Here is a 22014-nt window from a genome sequence, read left to right on the forward strand (position 1 = left end):
GTGAGGAAATGAAAATGAACTGGAAATGAATTCATTTCCATATATAGAACCGATTCGTCGCATCAGAAGCTAATGAATGAAGTAGAAAGGACGCTTTTCATAAAGGGCATCTATTTGAAAGAGAGGTTTTCCCGAGAACATTTCTGCTACACAAAGCAAGATTTCACGCAGAACGCAACTTATTTCGAACATTTGTTTGCAGGAAATGCTTTTAATTCAGAAGTAACTGATTTGTGGGATATATCTTTATTCTAAAAGCTCTATGTCTCAATAAAAGGGGGATACACTGGAAATAGATAAACCTGTTTGCTTATTGATTTTTTAATTTATTGTTTTCTTTTCTAATGGCGGATCTTTTTGTTATTTCCAATTGCTTTTTGTTACTTATTTCAAATGAACACCATAATCTTTGGAAGATTGAATTTCAAGTCAATGGCCTCTGTGGGGTTGTTCCCTATGAATAAGGTTCATCTTCTGGAGAATAATAAATGATAAGATATAGATTATTCACCGATTTCAGTTGGTTTATTTATAATGTAAAATTCAAATGAAAAAATCAGCTTTTGCATGTATAGCCCAGTAATGCAAAATTCATAATTTTAAAGTCAATCGATAATTTTTCAAATAGTAGACATATTTAGAAATCGATTAGGTAGACTTCTGTATTTACAAAGACCAAGAAATGAGACAGTAGAGCATCGGGAACTATACCTTTTTTTAGCTGTTTTTTTTTACACAACCATTTAAAAATAAGTTCGAAGGTTCGTGAAATATTTGATCGACTGACCTTAACGTGACGTTCGGCGAAGCTTTGAACTCACAAAGCTACTCATATTCATTCACTTTCACCGAGTAAGGAAGATGCTGGCTATAAAGACTATTATTATCGAATCATTTGTTCATACTTTTGTTTCTAGCTGTTAACGTATCGACATACTCTGTGCAGTTGCGGGATAAAGTGATGATGGAGTCAACGAGCCACTTTTCGTATTACGTTTCCGAAAATGTGGCCTCTTTCCTGAAATGTAATTTGAGAAATTTAATGTTGTACAATTTGTTTTGTCTTGTTCTTTTCTAATTGAAATCTGACGGAGTTGTTGCCACTAAAGCAGTTGCTCGCTTCTGGAGATGGTTTTTGTGTTACTAGTGCTGGCGTCTTACTGCATATATCACCACAGAGCACAGCCAGCAGAAGACTGTACCGTCCTGGTAACACAAGAGGAAGGACAGTTTAAAACGACCGTATATACAAAAGCAACGAACGCTGGCCGTCGCTTGGACCCACGAGGAGAATGCCCGGACGCTTAAAAAAAATGTCTGTGGTGACTGCAATGTCAATAGAGCCTTCACACACACCACGTCTTGGAGAGACATACACAACGAACTTGACAGAATTCGCCTATTGCTAACAAACAACGGCTATGCAGATCAAATAATTGAAACCGCAATAAAAAAGAAAATGGATGAATTTTACAAACCCAACACAACGGCGAAAAAGGAGAGCTTGATTATTTACCATCGTCTACTTTATGGGTCGTCATCAAAGATACTACTCTATAGTATCATTGCTCTGCATACAAGGAGGATTGCCGCACACAATGTGGGATAGTTAGCAGAGACGTAACCCCAAAAGCCCCTTACCAGAAAATAAGCCTTAGAATATATAGCAAACCTAACCGTATAGTAACCCTGATAATGAAGAACAGCACCGCTGTCCAGAGATGTGTAAATCTCACAGCCGAAGCTACATCAGGCACACTACAACGACCCTTTGGAGACGCAAGCTGGCTCGTACACATCAGAGGGCCATTCATCAACATTACGTAGATGTTCACGACAGGAAGACATCTCTACAAGAGCCGATAGAAGGCACCCAGGTCGTGTACAGAGAGGATAACTATGGTCGCCTATTAAAAGCCGAAGCTGTAAGATTGCGATCCAGATACCGACCCTGAATATTCAACAGGAGTTGGATCATATACTCACCTACAGCAGGAGAAGGAACTCGCTAGCCAACAGGGACTAGACAGACAGAACGCCCCCAACTACCGGACACATCGCGCCTCTTACGGGACAAGAGAAGACCCAACGAAGGCCAAGTAACATGCTTGCTCAAGTAGCTGGGTCCCCGCCCAACGATAACCTCGAGCCGTTAAGTCAACGTAGATCATTTAGACGCACACACACTCAAATTTAATATTATACACATACACATGTATAAACAGACATTTGTTTGTTTATACCTTTGCATACGCTATAAAATATTATTTAATTTTGTATTTCTGTACAGGAATCGGAAAAAACTCCGACGTTATGAAGATGCATGCAAGAAACCTATTGATGCCACTAAGGCAATTGTTTTTAACGAAAATTCTATAAGAGTAAAACTATGCCCTAAGAGTAAACACACACACACACACACACACACACACACACACACATATATATATATATATATAATATATATATATATATATATATATATATATATATGTGTGTGTGTGTGTGTGTGTGTGTGTGTGTAGTTGTGTGGTCACATGTGTGTGTGTGTGTGTGTGAAAATGTGCAGGTGCACTTACGCACGCGCTCACACATGAATGCTAAGAGGTGAAAGCCTTTCCGACATTGGAGGTAAATAAGTCACGGTCAATGGTATCTTTAGTTGAACGCTTATTGGAATTTTTTTCTTCCTCTTGGTATGATAGGAGAAACAAAAGTGGTTGGCGAAAGAGTTAAATAAAATACGGTTGAGGAACTGGAAACCTAGAATGTAGCGCTTTTCCTGTTTCCAAAAAGCTTAAAATGAACGCGTTTCATATCCTGGTATAGCTGGTCCGCTGGCATAGTGTTTAGTGTCAAGAATGCCACTCAGATGCCGTGGGTTCCCGTCTCCCCCAGGGAGATGAAAAACCACTGGCGCAGTATCATAATCATTTACTGCTGAAATAATATAGTGAAGATGAATGCAGAAAAAAGTAAAAAATGTGCTTTTTCTGTACAGGGTATAAACTAGGCCACCAAAATGGATCTATCTTTTGGTGGTCTCGATATAATGCTGTATGATCCACGGCCCATAAAACCCTTAGCCGGCCGTGGTGGCCTGTGTTGTTGCGTTTGCAGAAGCACGATCATGGTAAACTTTAACCTTAGATAAAATAGAAAAAATGACTGAAGCTAGAGGGCTGCAATTTTGATGATTGGAGGGTGGATGATCAACATACCAATTTGCAGCGCTTTAGCCTCAGTAGCTTTTAAGATCTGAGGGTGGACAGAAAAAGTGCGGACGGACAGACAAAGCTGTCACAATAGTTTTCAGGAAACAAAAAAATGATGTGTTATAAGCGAGGGGTGACAACGTGCTGCTAATGATTTCGAAATGTAAATGATCCATCAAGGAAGGTGGTTAGATTACAGATTATTACAAAAATCGATTCCCAATCACCTTAGACCTGCCAGGATGGTAAGTTTAGATTCTTAAGTATCTGGGTTCTAGGAGGACATGTTTTTTGTGTATTCAGTAAGAATGTTCGTTGATACTAGGCTAAAAATGACTGGCCCAGTGTGAAAATTTGTATTAAGTCACTCACTTGAAGGCCAAAATTCATAAATTACAGTTCTTGGAAACTGTATTTCAGAGTGAATGACTGAAATTAGAACATATGGACACCCGTATGAAGAGTCTGTCAATATTTTAAGATTTAAACTTACAAATTCAATCCACTTCGAGTTATTTCTTATGATTACGATCCGTATACTATGGCATTAACCAGGAGGCGGGTAGTGCCTTCTGTGCGCCCATAATTTGCACTGTAGGCGATGCTAAATGGTATTGGTGGCGTCAGTTTGGCTCCTAGCAGCATCCACTTCTTAGCCTTTTACTTTACCTCCAATCCAGCCTCCCTTCCTCAGTCTTGCTTTCCATCCCCTTTAACTATTACAAAGCGCCTCAGCAGCATGATCGGTATGGTCTTGGTCTGCCACCTCGGTGGCCGCTAGTTCGATTCTCGGGCATTTCACGGAGGGGTCAGGGATGTGTATTTCTGGTGATAGAATTTTACCCTCGACGTGGTTCGGAAGTCACGTAAAGCCGTTGGTCCCGTTGCTGAATAACCACTGGTTCCATGCAACGTAAAAACACCATACAAACAATTTAACTATTACTACTTTGTGTGGTTGTAGGGTTTTCTCCCAGTTGCACCTTCCTTTTTTTTCTTCTTTTTTAGAAGTCTTCTCCTTTATTTTCTGTATCTTTCTGTGTTGCTGTCCAGTCATACCAACCCCCCTTTTCACTGTCTTGAGCACTGAATGGCCGAAAGTGCCCCAGTGCAGTGCTTGGCTTGCAGATTCAATTTCATAAAATCATGCTGTGGCATTAACAGAAAAAACACTTAACTGTGAGTGTTTCTTGTCATTTATGAAAAGTGGCCAGAGTCTACAATGGAAATTATAAGGCCCATCAAGACAAACCTTTGAAGTTGCGTCACACAAGTTAAGACGCTTAAATGCTTATGGCGTCCATAAGCTTTTCCTGGTAGTCTGTGAGAATTCGGTGGACTGCATTATTTTCTTTCTTCCGCGTTGTACAACACCTTTGATTGAAAAAAATGTATATTTTATCACAAGTGACACATTTTTCACGTTTTTGTCGCTGTGAATATTATTCGATACAGTAATGGAAACCAAGAACGTTGACAATTTCAGTGGAAATTCCTAGAAATATAGAATGATTCCGAATGTCTGAGGATAATTAGTACGATGTTTTTCTGGCGTTTAAACGTCAGACTCATCGTCCATTTTCAGATCATCTCTTATAACTAATCATTGTTGATTTCCAGTATCAGAGAAATTCAAGAAGTATAAAAAACGTCTTCAAAGTACAGATGCTGAGTAATAATGTCCTCAGCAGTGATGCTGCAGAAATTTTGTATTCAATTGCCTTTCTTAATCGATCTTTGTGAAATAAATTCATGCGAAACGAAACTCGCAAGTTTTACATCCATTTTTCCGAGCACCACTAATTGAAGTATATCTTCACTACGTTTTTCAACGGGTTTCAAACTCAGAAACGCCGAGTATCTGCGGTTTGATGGGACAAAATCAGTATAAGACTAAAGGATTGCTTGATCTAGACCTACTCCAAATGGTGATATTTCTTGTGCGCGTTATCTTCTATGATAACGTTCGTTAACGTTTGTATTCTTTTACATTGAAGCTCTCTTTTACATTTTTCGTAATTTACATTTTACGGGATATCATACTGATCACTACATACTGCTGAGATCTTGAACAGGACACCATCACTAGCACCTTGATCTCTCTTGGAAACCCGAATGAATCCATTACGTGCGCGGCAGTTCAGTCAACTCAGGTCAGTCACTTTTTGCCCCAACTACTCAAAACCCGTAGGTAGGAGTAGGACATCAAACAAGCGGAAATATATTCGCACAGAGTTCATCAGGAGACGCCTCGCAGTTTGCTAATAATTATGTGTTTGTGTGACACGCCATGGAGGATAATTCACTCACGTTACTGCGTTGCACGATGTGCCAAAAAGGCTTTGTAGTTGTTTTGTAGTTCATATCCTAAAAGGAGTTTTAATGCTTATTTAGATCATCTCTCGCCCACCCTCCCTCCTCTCTCTCTCTGAACATTGCTGTATTCTACAGCACTAGTAACAAAAGAGATCATACGTCATTTGAAATTATTTTATTATGAATTTCGCCACGACTCTTACAATTATTTTCTTCAAGTTGAAGTTAATTTTCACTAGCTCTGCGCGTCCTTCATTAGCAGCAGAGAACGTTTTTAACCATAGATACAGAAACCTGATATTAAGACCTTATTTTTCAGTCACATAACTGTATTTGACTTCGACAGTATTTATGAATATATGAGCGGCAAGTAATTTTCAAACCTTCTCTTGGTCAGGTGAGTAATGTGACCTCATTCAGACACTCCAGCTTCAGGTTCGAATCCCATTACGGAAGTCAGAATGACTTTATTATTTTTCATTTGGATCATTAGGCTTTGTAGTGGCAAGCGTAACTGGCCCCACACCCCACCCCCCCAGTGGTTTTTTTTATATATATATATATATATATATATATATATATATATATATATATACATATATATATATATACTGCTTCATAAGGGTATATATATGAATGCCTCAGTAGCAAATGCATGTAGCATTTAAGATTTCTTCCAAGTCATGTCTTGAGTAAAAGCTTTGTGTATCTTTAATTATGGATACACTAACTAACCTGTGCTGATCATAGAGCACTTATTACCTCATACATCAGAAAAGCTGCCAGGGCATACACTTATAGATGACCAGCACATTAGGAAGACGGATTTGAAATATTCTTTTTCAACTAATTATAGCTAGTCTTCCTGGGAACATTATGCGCGCGCAGTCATGACGTCACAGTCTTCATACATCGGACCAGTGTTGCCAGATCTACCGAAATTTCATGAGATTCACTGAAATTCTGACAGATCTCACGAAATTCCGAATCACTGCTGTAATCTACTGAATTTTGAAATGATCTCCAGAAGATCTACAGAAATTATACTTCCCGGCAGTTGAAAATCCATAAACAAATGCATAGTGACATTTCCAAGAAAACTTCTCAATAGCTGATCCTCTAATGATGATGATGGGGCTGATAATTGATATGTGATTCATTTATAGTTAAGTTTTGTGTGAACAAAATTATGTTCAATATTTCAAGAAATTATATCGAATAATGTTGGAAGTTTTATTTAGACAAAAAGATTATATTTTTTTCACCACATTGAAGTAGTATATATATATATATATATATTATATCTATATATATATATATATATATATATATATATACATATGTGTGTGTGTGTGTGTGTGTGTGTGTGTGCGTGTGTTGTGTGTGTGTGTGTCGGTCTGCATCTACCGATTTTTTTACCTACATTTGCTGATTTTTTTTCTTTTTATTGAATTTCTCCTGAAAATTCCTCTGCACCATCTGGCAACACTGCATCGGACGCTCCTGTCCTGCATGTGAAGATAGTCTGTTTGTAGCGGGCAACCGCTGTGGGTGAATTGTTCAACGTGCGTGGTTATTTTTAATGGTTCAGTCTCCATAACGCTGTGTATACGACTGCTAGGATTTCCAAAAGAGATTTAATGGGAAACCATCAAGATGTCCGGTAATTTTGGGTCAAGTAAGTTGAAGAAGGTCTTATGCTGTTTTTGATAATTCAGGTAGGCCTACTGTGACAATAGAAATTTCTGGAAATCAATACCCAATTTTTATTATGATACAGGCCATTTTCTGCATTATGACAGTTTTTTTTGAACGAGATTAGAGGTAGATACTCACTTATAACGACATAATTTGATAAGAATCAGGAAAGCCCAAAAGGCTAATTAATGGTCGCCTTTAAAGTCTTTCTACCGAGCGTGTTGCCTATCTGCTGGTATAAATTACTGTTAAACTACTATGCATCAAAAACTGTTACCTTTAGGCGTTTGCCTTCGTGATTATTGAATACGCTTTATTCCGTTCCTGAATTCCACTAGATTGGCCTCTCCCCATATGTAAAATGAGATTGAGAAAAAATCCGCATGTGAAGATTCAAAATAATATGGCAACACCACTTCCTCGTAGAAGGCTTGGGAGATGACCACGTTTTAGTCACTCTTAGAGTCGAAAGTTGAATGTTTGAGTTTCGATCTAATGGCCCAACCATAAAACCAATTTTATTATCATCTTAATATATAAAAGATGACTTCGAATTGAACCAGTGGGCCTATTTATACTTATTGTGTAAAGCTCAGTGGATTAACGATAACGTATAGGCCTGGTGACACGCGCTATCGCTTGTAGTCTTGAGAAATTTTCGGTTCTCGTATACAAACTGAGACTCCCGTAGGGGGTTAGTGTCGTCAGTGCACATCACGTTCTACACCGGAGGCATTACTTAGGGTTCTTTGCAACGTCCCTTCGGTCCCTAGCTGCAACCTGATCATTCCTGTTTCTGTACCTCCGTTCACATTCTTTCTTCCATCTGACTTTCCGCCCCCTCCTAACAATTGTTTCACAGTGCATCTGGGAGGTTTTCCCTCATGTTGCACCTTTCAAACCTTCTTACTGTTAATTTCCCTCAGCGCTGAATGTCCTCATAGGTCCCAGCAATTGACCTTTGGCCAAAATTCTACAATGTAATCTGTGATTTAGAAAGTGAGACGACGTATACTAATACGAAGCCGATTGAGTCTTGGCTTCGTCTTAATTGCAACCCCTTCAAGCCAGATGTTTAATTTGAAACCTTCGGTCGTGACGTTAGGTAAAAACTTAAAGATGGAAGTACATTGTATTGACGACAATAACCGGCAATTATAGTTTATGTTTCCTAGGCTTTCCAGTATGCTTTTTAATGGTATAGTGTGACAGTTTCTAGACAACCTTGTTCCTGCTAGGTTACTAAACTTTTCATGTTGTATTTTCAGGTGCAGTCTTCATGTCGATTCCAGGGACCTGTAGGCAATGGGTGAGTACCGTGTGCACATAGCTTGGGGAGACAGTTCGTTACTAGACCTACATCTTCATAGCATTTGTGGGGTTGCAATCTATCAGAGTAAGGATATGACTTTAGTGTTATGCATGGACACATTATATATATAACATATATTATATATATATATATATATTATATATATATATATATATATATATATATATATATATATATATATATATATATCTGTACTGCAGTGTCGGTGTAAGTAATTCTTCTAGGTGAAATGAAATGTATATTAATGTGTATTTGTCCCCTCCAATTTGTACGTCGCTAAATTGCTCTCGCCGTCTTCATAAACAAGGAAGTTAATTGAAAATTAAAATCATATATCGTTATGAGGATTAGTATAAGATTGTGCCAAGTGACTGTGTTAAGTATTCATAACAATTGCACACCTTCCTTCCATAATTTATTACATCATCGAAGTCGTTGTCTAGTCCAGAGTTAATTAGAGCGAACTGGTACAACATATGTTTTTTGGTCTTTTATTTTCTTTTTTTTTTTTGCCTTCATGTAATTTCGTACACAACCGAGCAAGTTAAGGAGACTGGAAACACCGCACGCTGTTACCTTCCAGCGTTATTTCATTACCATTACTTTATTATTTGGTGTATATGCTTTTTGTCAATGTTTATGTGTTTAGTGACTTTGTCACTTTTATCATTGACAACAATTCTCTTCTGGTATAGGTATTAAGTTAGTGTTATATAGACTTTCTCATGAAAAAGTGCTGGTTAATGTGCTACTTGGCGCCTCTTGTGGGGGAAGGTATTATGACTACGCTCACCTATTTTTTTTTTCCTCACGAAATATATCGATCAATATTTTTTTGAATTTCCTAAATCAAACCGTAAAAATAAATAAATAAATAGATAAATGAAAAAATAAAAACCACACATTAAAATGAAATAGCCTGAAGTCAAACAATGGATGTAAAATTTGACGAATTCTTAGCTCGAAAATGAATTCCATTCCTTCGTTTTTGTTTGATTACATAATGAGTCACGCAATTGAAGCGAGTTAATGACCACGGAGCGTGCACGAAATAACCCACGTGTAGCTGTCATTAAAGCCATGTATTGACGCTCCTTTTACACTAGTCTTCTTTGTTAGCGTAATGAAGAGATGCTCCAAATTAATTCATAACCTAAATGAGCTCAATTTTCGTTCGTATTGGTCTTGTTGGGGAGAACTGGTTAAGGAGTTTCTCTTCAAATGTAATTGATGAGGTTGTCTCAGGGGGAATCAGGGATCTGTAAACAAATTTTGCTATGGTGATATGAATTTCAGATTTGATTTTACAATTATTTCAGGCATGTAATATCACAACAAGGCTGGTCTAGCGTTTCTGTGCTTGGATTGTTTCAAGTTTTTGGTTATGGGACAGTTTCTTTCGACAAGTTACGGGCTGTTCTAGGAGCAAGAGCCTGTGCTGGCACAAGGCCAGCTAGATCATAGCCAGCCTTTCGACATTTAGCCACCCTCTTTTATTCATTCATTTGTTAAGACTAGAACGCAGCCAGATGTACGTCTAGCTAATTCAAAGACCACGGTCATACTACATGATGCAGTCTAGTCATACTGCCATACTTCTCCGTAGGGGTGCAGTGCCGTTAGGGCACCCATGAGGTCCACTTAGGTTCTTTGCAGCGTCCCTTCGGCCCTTAGCTGCAACCCTTTCATTCCTTTTACTATACTTCGTTCATATTCTTTTTCCTCCACCTTACTTTCCACCCTCTCCTAACAGTTGAATCAGTACTACTGCGAGGTTTTCTCCTTTTACACCTTTCAAACCTATTTATTGTCAATTTGCTTTTCAGCGTTGAATGATCTCATAGGCCTTGGCCTAAATTCTAAATTCAATAACAACACATTGTGCATCTAACATTGCCAGTAAGTTGACAAAAGTCCATTTCTTGACGCTGTTTAATGTAGTCAAGTATTTTCTACATTTGTATCCATACGAGATGCTGTCAATTCGACGTAAGCGTGTACTTTTATTATTTGACTGCCAATAGAACAACCCTTCTATGAAAAAAAGGAAAAAAAATTGAAAATTTAAATAAAGAAGGTTGACGTTGCTTCCTAAAACTAATAATTTTCGTCTATTATGAGAAAGTTAGTTAAAAGGTTATTGACGAAAAATTTAAATAAACAAATTGAAAGGCAACTGTTACACACACACACACACACACACACACACACACACACATGGAGTGAAAAGGGTATTATTTTGCTATTCTTAGATATTTTGCTAGAAAACTTTATATCCTGAAGGATCGCAGGAAATGTTTTACAAAATGATATATTCGTAATATTTCTGTCAAGATTTTATGTTTGTGTGTCTGTCACTCGTGATCAGAGAAGGGTCATAAAAAGTAAATATGATCACGAGAAGGATAAATTCGTGTTTTAATTTATCGTCTTCTGTTTCCTCACTTTATCAGGAACTATAGGTGGTTCACTTAAGGCAGATTCTTGGGTGATCCCAATGCCTACGAGACGTTTGTTTGGCGGCCGCTGAATGGCTGGGAGCTGCCTACCTCCCGGTACCAGCCAATCAGCGGCCGCCAAACAAACGCTTCCAAGCATAGGGCTCATACAAGAATCTAACGTAAGTGAAGCAGCTATTGTATCCTTTGTCATATTATAAAGACAAATTTGTAAATAATGACTTCTTCTTTCTAAATTCTGATTAAATATCAGATTTGCCTCTTAATGATTCCAGTTACTGAAACAAAGTGCTTGTTTGAGTTCTCATACTAATATGGCAGTAATGACTGATGAGCGAAGTAGTGTGAAAGTGGATATTTTATAACGGAAAGGTTTTTACGAAGCGTTGGCGGAAAATGTATGTCTTCAAAACCAGTAGACATTATATTGTATAGAGAATGGTATTTACTTCGATTACAAACTCCGGAAATATGGTCACACTCATAACACTCAAATAAACTAGAAATATGAGTAGATATCTATTGACCTAGTAAATTCACGAATTGATATAACACGAGGTCGTAAAGGTAGATATACTGGCCACAGATAATTCATTAGTTGCGATAACATTATGCTGTATTTTCAACAAAAAGCCTAACGCAGCCTTTCTTGGCATCTGTAGTTGATTACAGCCGTCCCTCCCTCCCTCCCCAATCCCCGTAACCTACTTTTAAGACTATCCTCCTGTCGCTGAGTTTTGTAATTGGCTCTGTTCTGTCGAACATTAGCGGAAAGTTTTTATGTTCCAGTTATTACCATCGGGGAGTAATATGATTTTTCCTCTCCGGTGAATTTCCTGTCATTAGACTATTCATTCTAGTAATTAGGCGGATGCTCTGTACACGGTAGTTCTCTAGAAATTCATCAGGTTTTCAGGTAAAAGTCCTTTCTTGGCTGTAATGGTTTGTGTAACCTAATTAACAGAATTTAAGGAAAGCAATTTGATATTGCCTTGTGTGGACTCTCTCTTAATTAGGCCTAATCATGATGTAACAATGCGAGTCTTACCGTCTTTCTTCTTTAATTATTTCTGTTATCGACGGACGGCCGTAAGTCGGTTGTCATAATTTGATTTTAATGAAATATAGAATTCTAGCTTGTCAGTATAAGAAAAGGTTGAATAATAAAGGAATGAATGAGTAAATCAATAAATTGAAAAATACAATCGTTCTAAGAGCAGCATGGGAGGTGCATCTCTATTTAGGTCAGGCGTCATCCAAAATATTGCCAGTACAATGATCCAGGTGAACTCAGGTGATGAAGAGGTGTGAGATGTTCCAGGTATGGCAGGAAAAATGTCAAGGTTAGTTGGAGATGAGGCTTATAAGTGAATAACTACATTCCATGCCTTTTTCCCCCTTGTGTTGAATCATTTTCTTATTTCTCCCCCCTTTTTTTATTCAGTGATTCCTTTAACACAAGGTGGGTTGATTCCATACATTGCTCACATATTACTTAAAGGAAATTGAACTCAAACCAACGCAGGTAAATTCTCAAAGCTAGCAAGCAGAATTTCCCGGTGAAAAATCCAGTGCAAATGATGGAATTGTTTTGGCTTGTGTTCATATATATTCGTTTATCTTCTCTCTATACATCAGTCGAATAGCAGACTCTTGTTTCATTTCTCAGATAGAGGTCATTCCTTTGCTTTCGGAATCAGTTTCTTTTATGTCTGAGGTAATTGATGATAAAGCGAACCGAAGTTGTTTAGATAAATGTGTGCAGCTTCCTGTGTGGCTAACGTTTATCAAGAAAACATGATTCAAAGCGAGTTGAAAGTAAATATCTCATAGTATCCTGAATTGGCCTTATTACAGTTCGTATAAAGTTCATGGAAATCTAAACAGCGCCTAAGTACAGCGCCTCAGTGGCGTGATCGGTATGGTCTTGGCCTGCCACCTCTGTGACCGTAAGTTCGATTCTCGGGCATTCCACTGAAGGGTTAGATATGTGTATTTCTGGTGATAGAAGTTCCCTCTAGACGTGGTTCGGAAGTCACTTAAAGCCTCTGGTCCTGTTGCTGAATAACCACTGGTTCCATGCAACGTAAAAACACCATACAAACAAGTAAATTAATAAACAAGTGGATACATAGCGGGTAATCGGTAGTTTTATGAGTCATCATTTGTAGGAAAGTAAAAAACAAATTATGTAAAATAAACAAGGGCAAAAGTAATACTGTAATAGGAATGTCGATTAGTGATTGTACTATATATGTAAAAAACATTGAAAAATGCAGAATCAGTAGATACCTTCGGTCTTTGGGCAGTATCATAATTTCAGTTTTTTAAGATTCCTTGAGACGAAAAGCATATTTAACAGTTATATTTAGTTTTTTATTTTTTTAATGTACTTTGAGCGCTGCAGTTTTACAGGTGGCGCTTTGGAGCCATCGTTTTTTATCATGACCTTTTTTTTTGTTTTCAATTTCGATGCTCTGTTTTCGGAATGGCATTGTTATTTGAGGTAAATTCTTTGAAAAATAAGAATTACTATAGAATAGAAACCCTTATGTCTATTATGGAGTTTTAATATTACATACGTCATTTACTATTAAGTTTGTTATAATGAATAAAGAGCAAAAGTAAAGCTCTGACACTGCTAAAACTTAGATAAGTTTTATATATCTTTTATAGTGGTTCCCATAATTATCCTTTTCCCTGGAAAGAAACCTTGTCAAGACATGCTGTTATGGTAGGTAGAATCCTTACTTGTAAGATTTTCAATTACTTTTTCTTTTCATGAACCTTTGGGGAGCACTATAGCCATTACTTGAGGTTCTTTGCAGCGTCCCTTCGGCCCTTAGCTGCAATATCTTTAATTCCTTTTTACTGTACCTCCATTCATATTCTTTCTTTCATCTTACTTTCCACCCCCTCCTTGCAAATGTTTCACTATGTAATTGCGAGGTTTTCCTCCCGTTACACATTTTGCTCTCAGTTTCCTTTTCGGCGCTGAATGATCTCATAGGTCCCATTGCTATGCTTATGGCCTATATTTCATATTCCATGCCATTCCATTCCATTTCATGGCATGCCATTCCTTTTCATGAAAAGAACATATGAAACATGTTGCTGTCATCACAAGCAGACTCCACAATGGGTTTCGAAACTTACTAACCCGAGCATCGTCAGATAACGAAGCTAAACAGTCATTCTGTAGGACTTTTGATCCTGTTGTGACACAGGCTATAAGAACCGTAGAAGCCAACGCGTATCCTTTGATAGGAAACCTGATCCTGTTGTAACACAGCTATAAGAACCGAAGAAGCCACCGCGTATCCTTTGATAGGAAACCTCTGTTGGATGCAAACCAAATAACGCTTGTGGGATTGCTTGTACTTGGATGCGTTAGGAGTTTTTTTTATATCCTTTATTAATATTTTTTCTGCAAAAACATGAGATATTTCACCAGTGGCTCAAAACTTCATTAATCTTGGGTCGGTGAATTGTAATGGCCATAGAGTGATATTCTAACCTCTTCGAAGTACGAGTATAACATACCGATTTAGGTGATGGGTAGGAATGATCGAGGTTTTTTGAGCTTAGGAATAGCACGTTAAATAATTATGAAATAGAAAGCTGGTCTGGCCCCCTCCGTTTGGTTTTACTGAACTGCGACATTTTTTTTCTTTTACTGTGAACGTCCAGAAAGGACTTCAGTAGATTTGAGAATAAAGTTAACTAGAATAATAAATGAAAACACAGAAAATACGAATGTAATTGTCCATCTAGATTATAAAGACGAAAAAGGTAGGAAAACCACAGCATAATAAGATAACTAAACGGAAGACACCCAGTTATTTGGGCTTCCTATCTTTTATTTTCTCTGAAAAGTTACTCCGTCCATTGTTCTTTTCATTAAACAGAATCTTCTCTCCTGAGTAAAGAGAGATCTGAAGCAACGGCAAACTAAACTTCTACATTTGCACAAGAAACTAAATTCCCAAGCAGTAATTTTTGTCTTGCATATTGAAGTTTTGCATAGAATTTACATATATATTATCTACTTGTCAGGGACGTATACATGATTACAGAAAGTAATATACATGTGCACATTACTCTGATATCCATTTTGCTCGTTATTCTCTTTCAAAATACATATACATATTAGTATAAATGCCTCCTCTCTCTCTCTCTCTCTCTCTCTCTCTCTCTCTCTCTCTCTCTCTCTCTCTCTATATATATATATATATATATAGTATGATATATACTAATTTATATATATATATATTTATATATATATATATATATATATATATATATATATATATATATATATATATAATATATATATATATATATATATAATATATCGTGTTGGCGCTGCCTGGAAAAACTGAAGAACTCAGAAAATTTTCCCTATGCCTCCTTGTGCTGGCTATCCCTTTTTTCCCAAATATTACTGTATTAACTCCCATTTATCCAGGTATTACTGTAGTGAGTGTCCCTTTTATCCAAGTATGACTGAACTGACTGTCCCATTTATCCAAGTGTTACTCAACTGAGTTTCCCTTTTATCGAGGTATTACTGTAGTGAATGTCCCAAATATCCGGTTATTACTGTTGTGACTGTCCCATTTATCCAGATGTAACTAATCTGCTGACTGTACCTTTTATCCAGGTATTACTGTGGTGACCGTCCCATTTATCCCTGAATGGCTGTGGTGACAGTCCCATTTATGTGAATGACTGTGCTGACTGTCCCATTTATCCAGGTATTACTGTTCTGACTGTCCCTTTTACTCAGATATTACTGTTCCGGCTGTCCCTTTTATCCAGCCATTGCTGTGGTGACTGTCCCCTTGATCAAGGTATTACTGTGGTGACAGACATTACTGTGCTTCCTATCCCTTTTATCCAGGTGTTGTTCTGACTGTCCCATTTATCCAGGTATTACTGTACTGTCTGTCAATTTTATCTAAGAATTATTGTGCTGACTGTCCCATTTATCCGTATATTACTGTGGTGACTGTCTATTTTATCTAGACACTACTGTGGCGGCTGTCCCTTTTATCCAGGTATTACTGGGTGACTGTCCCATTTACTATCCCTCACTAAAGCTAAACACACACCAACAAACCTAAGTAAACCCCACACTAAACCTAACCACAAACATTAATATAGAATTATTAATCATGGAAAAGAAAATTTTTCTAATATATTTCTATGGTGGTATCAAGTGCATGAAATGAGGTATGATAAACCCATAGTTTATGTACCACATATGTTACAAGGGAAGGGGGATGGGGAAGGGGAAGAGGGTATCGATTTGAAACCTACCCTTTTAACCTAATTTGTGATAAATGATGGCCACGTGTCAAATTTTGTGTAGACCAGCTAATCGTTACCATGTAAGTATCGAGGAAAGATGGATGGAGAAAGGGGAATGGGGTATGGGTCTGAAACCTACCCTATTATCTAAGTTGGATCAAATGATGGCCACATGCCAAATTTTGACTAGATAGTTCAAATGGTGCAGATTTCTATAGCGCACAAACAATGGGCAAATATCCAATCATTCACTTTTACATATAAGACTAGCTGACCAACCCAGTGTTGCTCAGGAAAAGTTTGAAGGACTAAAAACATTTCCTGCACCCTTATGGTGACTCTCCCCTTTATCCAAAAATTACATTAATGGCTGTCCCTTTTATCCAAATATTACTCTTCTAACTGTTATATTTATCCTCGTATTACTGAGGTAACTGTCACATTTATCCAAGCATTACTGTACAAACCGTCATTGTTATCCAAATATTACTGTTCTGACTGTCCCATTTATCCAGATATTAGTGTAGCGATTGTCCCATTTATCCAGGTATTACTTTGGTGACTGTCCCTTTTCTCCAGGTATTACTGCACTCTGTGTCCCAGTTATCCAGGTATTACTGGGCTGAACGTCCAACTTTATCCAGATATTACTGTAATGAGTGTCCCATTTAACCAGGTAATACTGTGCTGACTATCCCCTTTATTCAGTCATTACTCTTCTAACTGTAGCTCTTATCCAATCATTACTGTGCAGACTGCCCCTTTCATCCAGTTATTACTGTGGTGACTGTCCAATTTATACAGGTATTATTCTGCTTTCTGTCCCTGTTGTCCAAGTATTACTGAAGTGAAAGTCCATTTTATCCAGAAATTACTTTACTAACTTACCCTTTTATCCAAATATTACTTTGCTGACTGTCCAAATTATACAGATATTACTGTGGTGAATTTCCCATTTATCCAGGTGTTACTGAGGTGATTACTCCTTTTATCCAGGTATGACTATACTGACTGTCCCATTTATCCAGGTGTTACTGTAATGAGCCCTTTATCCAGTTATTACTATGGTGACTGTCCTATTTATCCAGATCTTACTATGGTGATTACCTCTTTGTCCAGAAGTTACTGTGGCACTGTCCCATTTATCCAGACATTACAGTGCTTACTGTCCCTTTTACCCAGGTATTAATGTGCTGACCGTTCCTTTTATCCAGACATTACTGTGAAGACTGTTCATTTTATCTGTCCCATTTATCTAGGCATTGTTGTTCTGTCTGTCCCTTTTATCCAGGTATTACTGTGGTGACTGTCTCTTTTATCCAGGTATTACTGTGGTGAGTGTCCCTTTTATCAAGGTATTACTGTGGTGACTGTCTCTTATCCAGGTATTACTGTGGTGACTGTCCCATTCATCCAGGTTTTACTTGTCTGTCTGTCCCATTTATCCAGGTATTACCGTTCTGACTGCCCCCTTAGTGGTATTATTGTGGTGAATGTCCCGTTTATCCAGGTTTTGCTTTTCTGTCTGTCCCTCTTATCCAGTTATTACTGTTCTGATTGTCCCTTTTATCCAGGTATTACTGTGATGACTGACCATTTTCTCTAGATATGACTGTGGTGACCGTCCCATTTATCCAGGTATTACTGTACTGTCTGTCCCTTTTATCTTAGAATTACTGTGGTGACTCCCATTTACCTTCGCTTAACTGGAAACCTCCACAAAACTTGAACACACCCCCTTCTAAACCTAATCATATCCTAACGATACCTAAACACACCCTCCACTAAACCTAAACACAAGCCTGAAAACAAAATTATTAATCACAAAAAAAAATCACTAATATACTTCTATGGTATGGTACATGAAATGAGGTATGATAAACCCGTACAGTTCATTTACCACATAAGTTACAATGGGTAGGGGGAGGGTGATCGGGGAAGGGGCAGTGAGGTATGGGTTTGAAACGTACCCTATTGTCTAAGTTGGTTCAAGTGAAGGCTTTGTGTCAAGTTTTGTATAGATCAGTTACCACGTAAGTTACAAAGGGAAGTGGGTATGTTTTCGAAACCTACCTTGTTATCTTAGTTGTGTTAAATGATGGCCACATGCCTAATTTCGTGTAGATTGGTCAAGCAGTTACTCCATACGTTGGAAAGGGAAAGGGGGAAGGGGGAGGTGAAGGGGCTACTGTTTTGAAACCTACCCTACTATCTAAGTTGGTCAAATGATGGCCATGTGCTAAGTTTTATCTAGGTCGTAAAGCGGTTACCATATGTTACAAAGGGATGGAGAAAGAGGATGGGGGAAGGGGAAGGGAAGGGGGGTTATATTTTGAAACCTACCCTATTATCTGAGTTGGCTCAAATGATGGCTTCGTGCTAAAGTTTGTCTAGATCGGTCCAGCCACGATATAGTAATGACAAGGTAGTCCTCCTCTAACGACGTGTATGGGGCTCATCTGCGCATGTGATTCTGTGACGTCATGGCACCCTACGCTAAAGCCATGGCAACGTGTGGAGTTCAATTGGCAATATCCCTCTCATATATTGAGAAATTATCAGAGAATCTAATGATGAATGATCTTAATTTGCATACTAGATATATTAATAATATACTATATGGTGTGTATTTTTTTTGCTATTTTCGCGCGCTTTTTTGGTAAACTATGTGCCAAATTTTGTATAGATCAGTCAAGCAGTTACCACACAAGTTACGAAGGGAAGGGAGGTGGTGGAAGGGAAGGGGAAGGGGAATAGGGTAATGGTTTGAAACCTACCCTATTATCTAAGTTAGGTCAAATGATGGTCATGTGTCAGTTTTTGTCTAGATCAGTCAAGCGGTTCGGATTTATATAGAGCGCAAACATATGGACAAGCATACAAACATTCATTTCCTATATAAGATGTATTATATAAAAATGAATGTTTGTATATTCGTTTGCCCGCTGTAGAAACCCGAACCGCTTGACAGACCTAGAAAAAGTTTTGCACAAGACTTCCATGTCACCCCAGGAAGGTTTATAGTTCAAAATCAAACCCCTATTCCGTGACAGACAGACAAAACAAAACAAACGAAATTTTTGTTTTTAGTCCGCCTTTTCTTCAGTAGCGTTCTGGGTGTCACGAGTAGCTTGGGCGAAAAGCTCTAACTTTTCTGGCGACGTCATTGAGTTCCTCCTACTGCAAACGCTTCTTTACAGCGACTGCACCATGACGTTACAGTGACGACGTATTTCGTTATACAGCCGGTTTAAATGAGGTTTGGAATCATCGAAATGTCACCTTGGATAGTCCAACGATTGTCAGTTGGAATTAATTGTCGTGCGAGTTGGCACAGCACTTCATTGCATATGGAAGACAAGTTTCTTTTCACGTTGTTTGGTACTGATTACTTACAAGATAATGACTGAAATGTCTAGATCAGAACTTTACAAGCATGAAGATTATTATATTCGGAAACCTTTCCGAAAAGTACTAGCAGAATTTATATATATGGAGGGTAAATGCATGCCATGCAAATTGGGTTTAATTAAGAAAAAGTAACGGCTGCACTTCGAGTAACTGGAAGTGCCCACAGCTTACGCAACACATCAGTTTCGCACCTTTTGCTGATGTAATCGAGCAAGGAATATTACTCCCGTCACTTAGGGAAATAAAATTATTGTATATGGTTACATATTAGAAATATATTAATTTCTATCTTTTATCAGCACGTATTTATCCAAAGCAATAAATAAACGATTGCATAACATTTCTCCAAGAAGGGACAGATTTTATTTGATTCATGATTACTTTACTAACAAAGGAACGAATTTACCAAGTTTATAAAAATCCAGGAAATTGGTCTAGGCCATACCAAATTGTCTGTATTACAGGGAAAATTTATTTTTAAATTTGTATTATATGATTTGGACTCATAACGACCTACCAATAGCGCTGAAGGGTCCAACAATGGAATGAATTAGGCCTATATTGATCCATATTCTGATAAAAGTGGCTGACATCCTTTCCAGGTGAAATGCAGCGACAAATAGTTACGAAATCGTTACTTACCCGTCCACACATGTAATTATATATCATTTGGTTGGAAGAACTTTTAATTCAGTCAGTCCAACCAATCTGGTGAGTGAACTGAGTACGTCCGCAATCTGTCGCCTACACCAGGGCTTCCCAAGCTTTTCGCTTACTCGGGGAGTATGCCTACAAACTACTTTGTTGTCGTTGTTGGGGCAGGAAAGGTCTATGAAGAGCCTAAAAAGGTCTGAAAAAGGGTATTTCGCGTTGAGTTAATGATATAGGAATTTTTGGATAGGATGTTTATAATTTATTTGTTGAAATGAAAATGTAAAAAATAGATGTAATGTGCATGTTAAACAGTACAGGAAGATGATTTAATTCTCGTTGGTGAAAGAAGGCTCTATTTAAACGTAGCTTTTTAGCACGTTTTAATTTAAGTTATAAGTTGGGAATATAATGTTTACAACTTATGCGTCAGGGGAAGATCTTGCAAGCGTCCCTAGTAAGCTGGAGGTCGGATCAAGCCTTGTTTATTTTGCGACCCATATAGCTCACTTAAAACTTTTGCGAACCTTGCAGGCAAAAGATATTTTCCTCGGTGGATATAGATTTTACCTATATTTTATATACATTCTTTCATACTTTCATACCAGCAAACTAACCAAAATAAGTACGTACACAACCTGAACACTTACACAATATATACCATCCATCCATCCATAATATATATATATATATATATATATATATATATATATATATAACTATATATGTATATATATATATATATATTTATATATATATATATATATCTATATCTATATATATATATATACATATATATATATATATATATATATATATATAATATATATATATATATATACTATATATATATATATATATATATATATATATATATATATATATGTGTGTGTGCTTTATGCACAAACACACAAACAGTATATTTGTGTGTGTACACGAGAGGGAGAGAGAGAAATTGTTTCTTTGTTTTAATCAGTTTTAAAGTACAGTATAGTATAACTTTGTTTAATTCAATGGGATGAATGGGCTTGCTTTTTTTTTTATCATAGTATCTCCAATCTCGGGGTGATAGTGGAGACTGCAAATCAAAGATCATCTTTCACATACGATCGAGACTGGTATTTATTCTTGATATATATGTTAATGCAGAGAAGGTAGCTTTACAGAGATAGGTCGATCCAAATGGTGTTACCATGCTGCTTTTAATAAGCCAGGATATTCCTCTGATATTGATTTCCAGAACTCATTCAATGTCGTTAACTCTAACTTGAGGCGTAAGGTTCTATCAGAAGATAATTCAAGCAATCAAGAAGACTTCGAAGCTGATTGACTGTTATTGCTTTTAAATTATCCAGACATAACTCATTTTCCTCTCCAAACTCTTCAAGTTCAGGAAACATTTCATTGTTACCTTCTTCAGTTCTTGAAATCCATCGCTCAAGCTTCTTTGAGAATGCATTTATTTTGTTGAACAATTATAAAATATTTTTTTTGGTTGTATGGAAAGATTTCAGTCACCAAGTTGATAAAAAATGCATGATAGATACACTAGCTTTTGTAACCAGTTACTGTCAGTATAAAAACACGAGTTCAGAGCCAGAATCAGGAAGGAATAGGC

General features: G+C 37.4%; 1 long non-coding RNA gene across 2 annotated transcripts in view; it reads left to right on the forward strand.

Moving 5' to 3' along the window:
- The window catches only part of LOC135220758 (uncharacterized), a 359794-nt gene that overhangs the window by 27659 nt on the left and 310121 nt on the right, over window positions 1-22014 (forward strand). The window contains exons 1-2 of one of the 2 annotated variants that reach the window (XR_010315785.1): window positions 7073-7209; window positions 8498-8538. This is a non-coding gene — a long non-coding RNA (uncharacterized LOC135220758). Of the gene's footprint in view, window positions 1-7072; window positions 7210-8497; window positions 8539-22014 lie in introns of those variants that run through there. The other variant, XR_010315784.1, reaches the window with a different exon arrangement.

Source organism: Macrobrachium nipponense, chromosome 2 (genome assembly GCF_015104395.2).
Source record: "Macrobrachium nipponense isolate FS-2020 chromosome 2, ASM1510439v2, whole genome shotgun sequence".
Lineage (NCBI taxonomy): Eukaryota > Metazoa > Arthropoda > Malacostraca > Decapoda > Palaemonidae > Macrobrachium > Macrobrachium nipponense.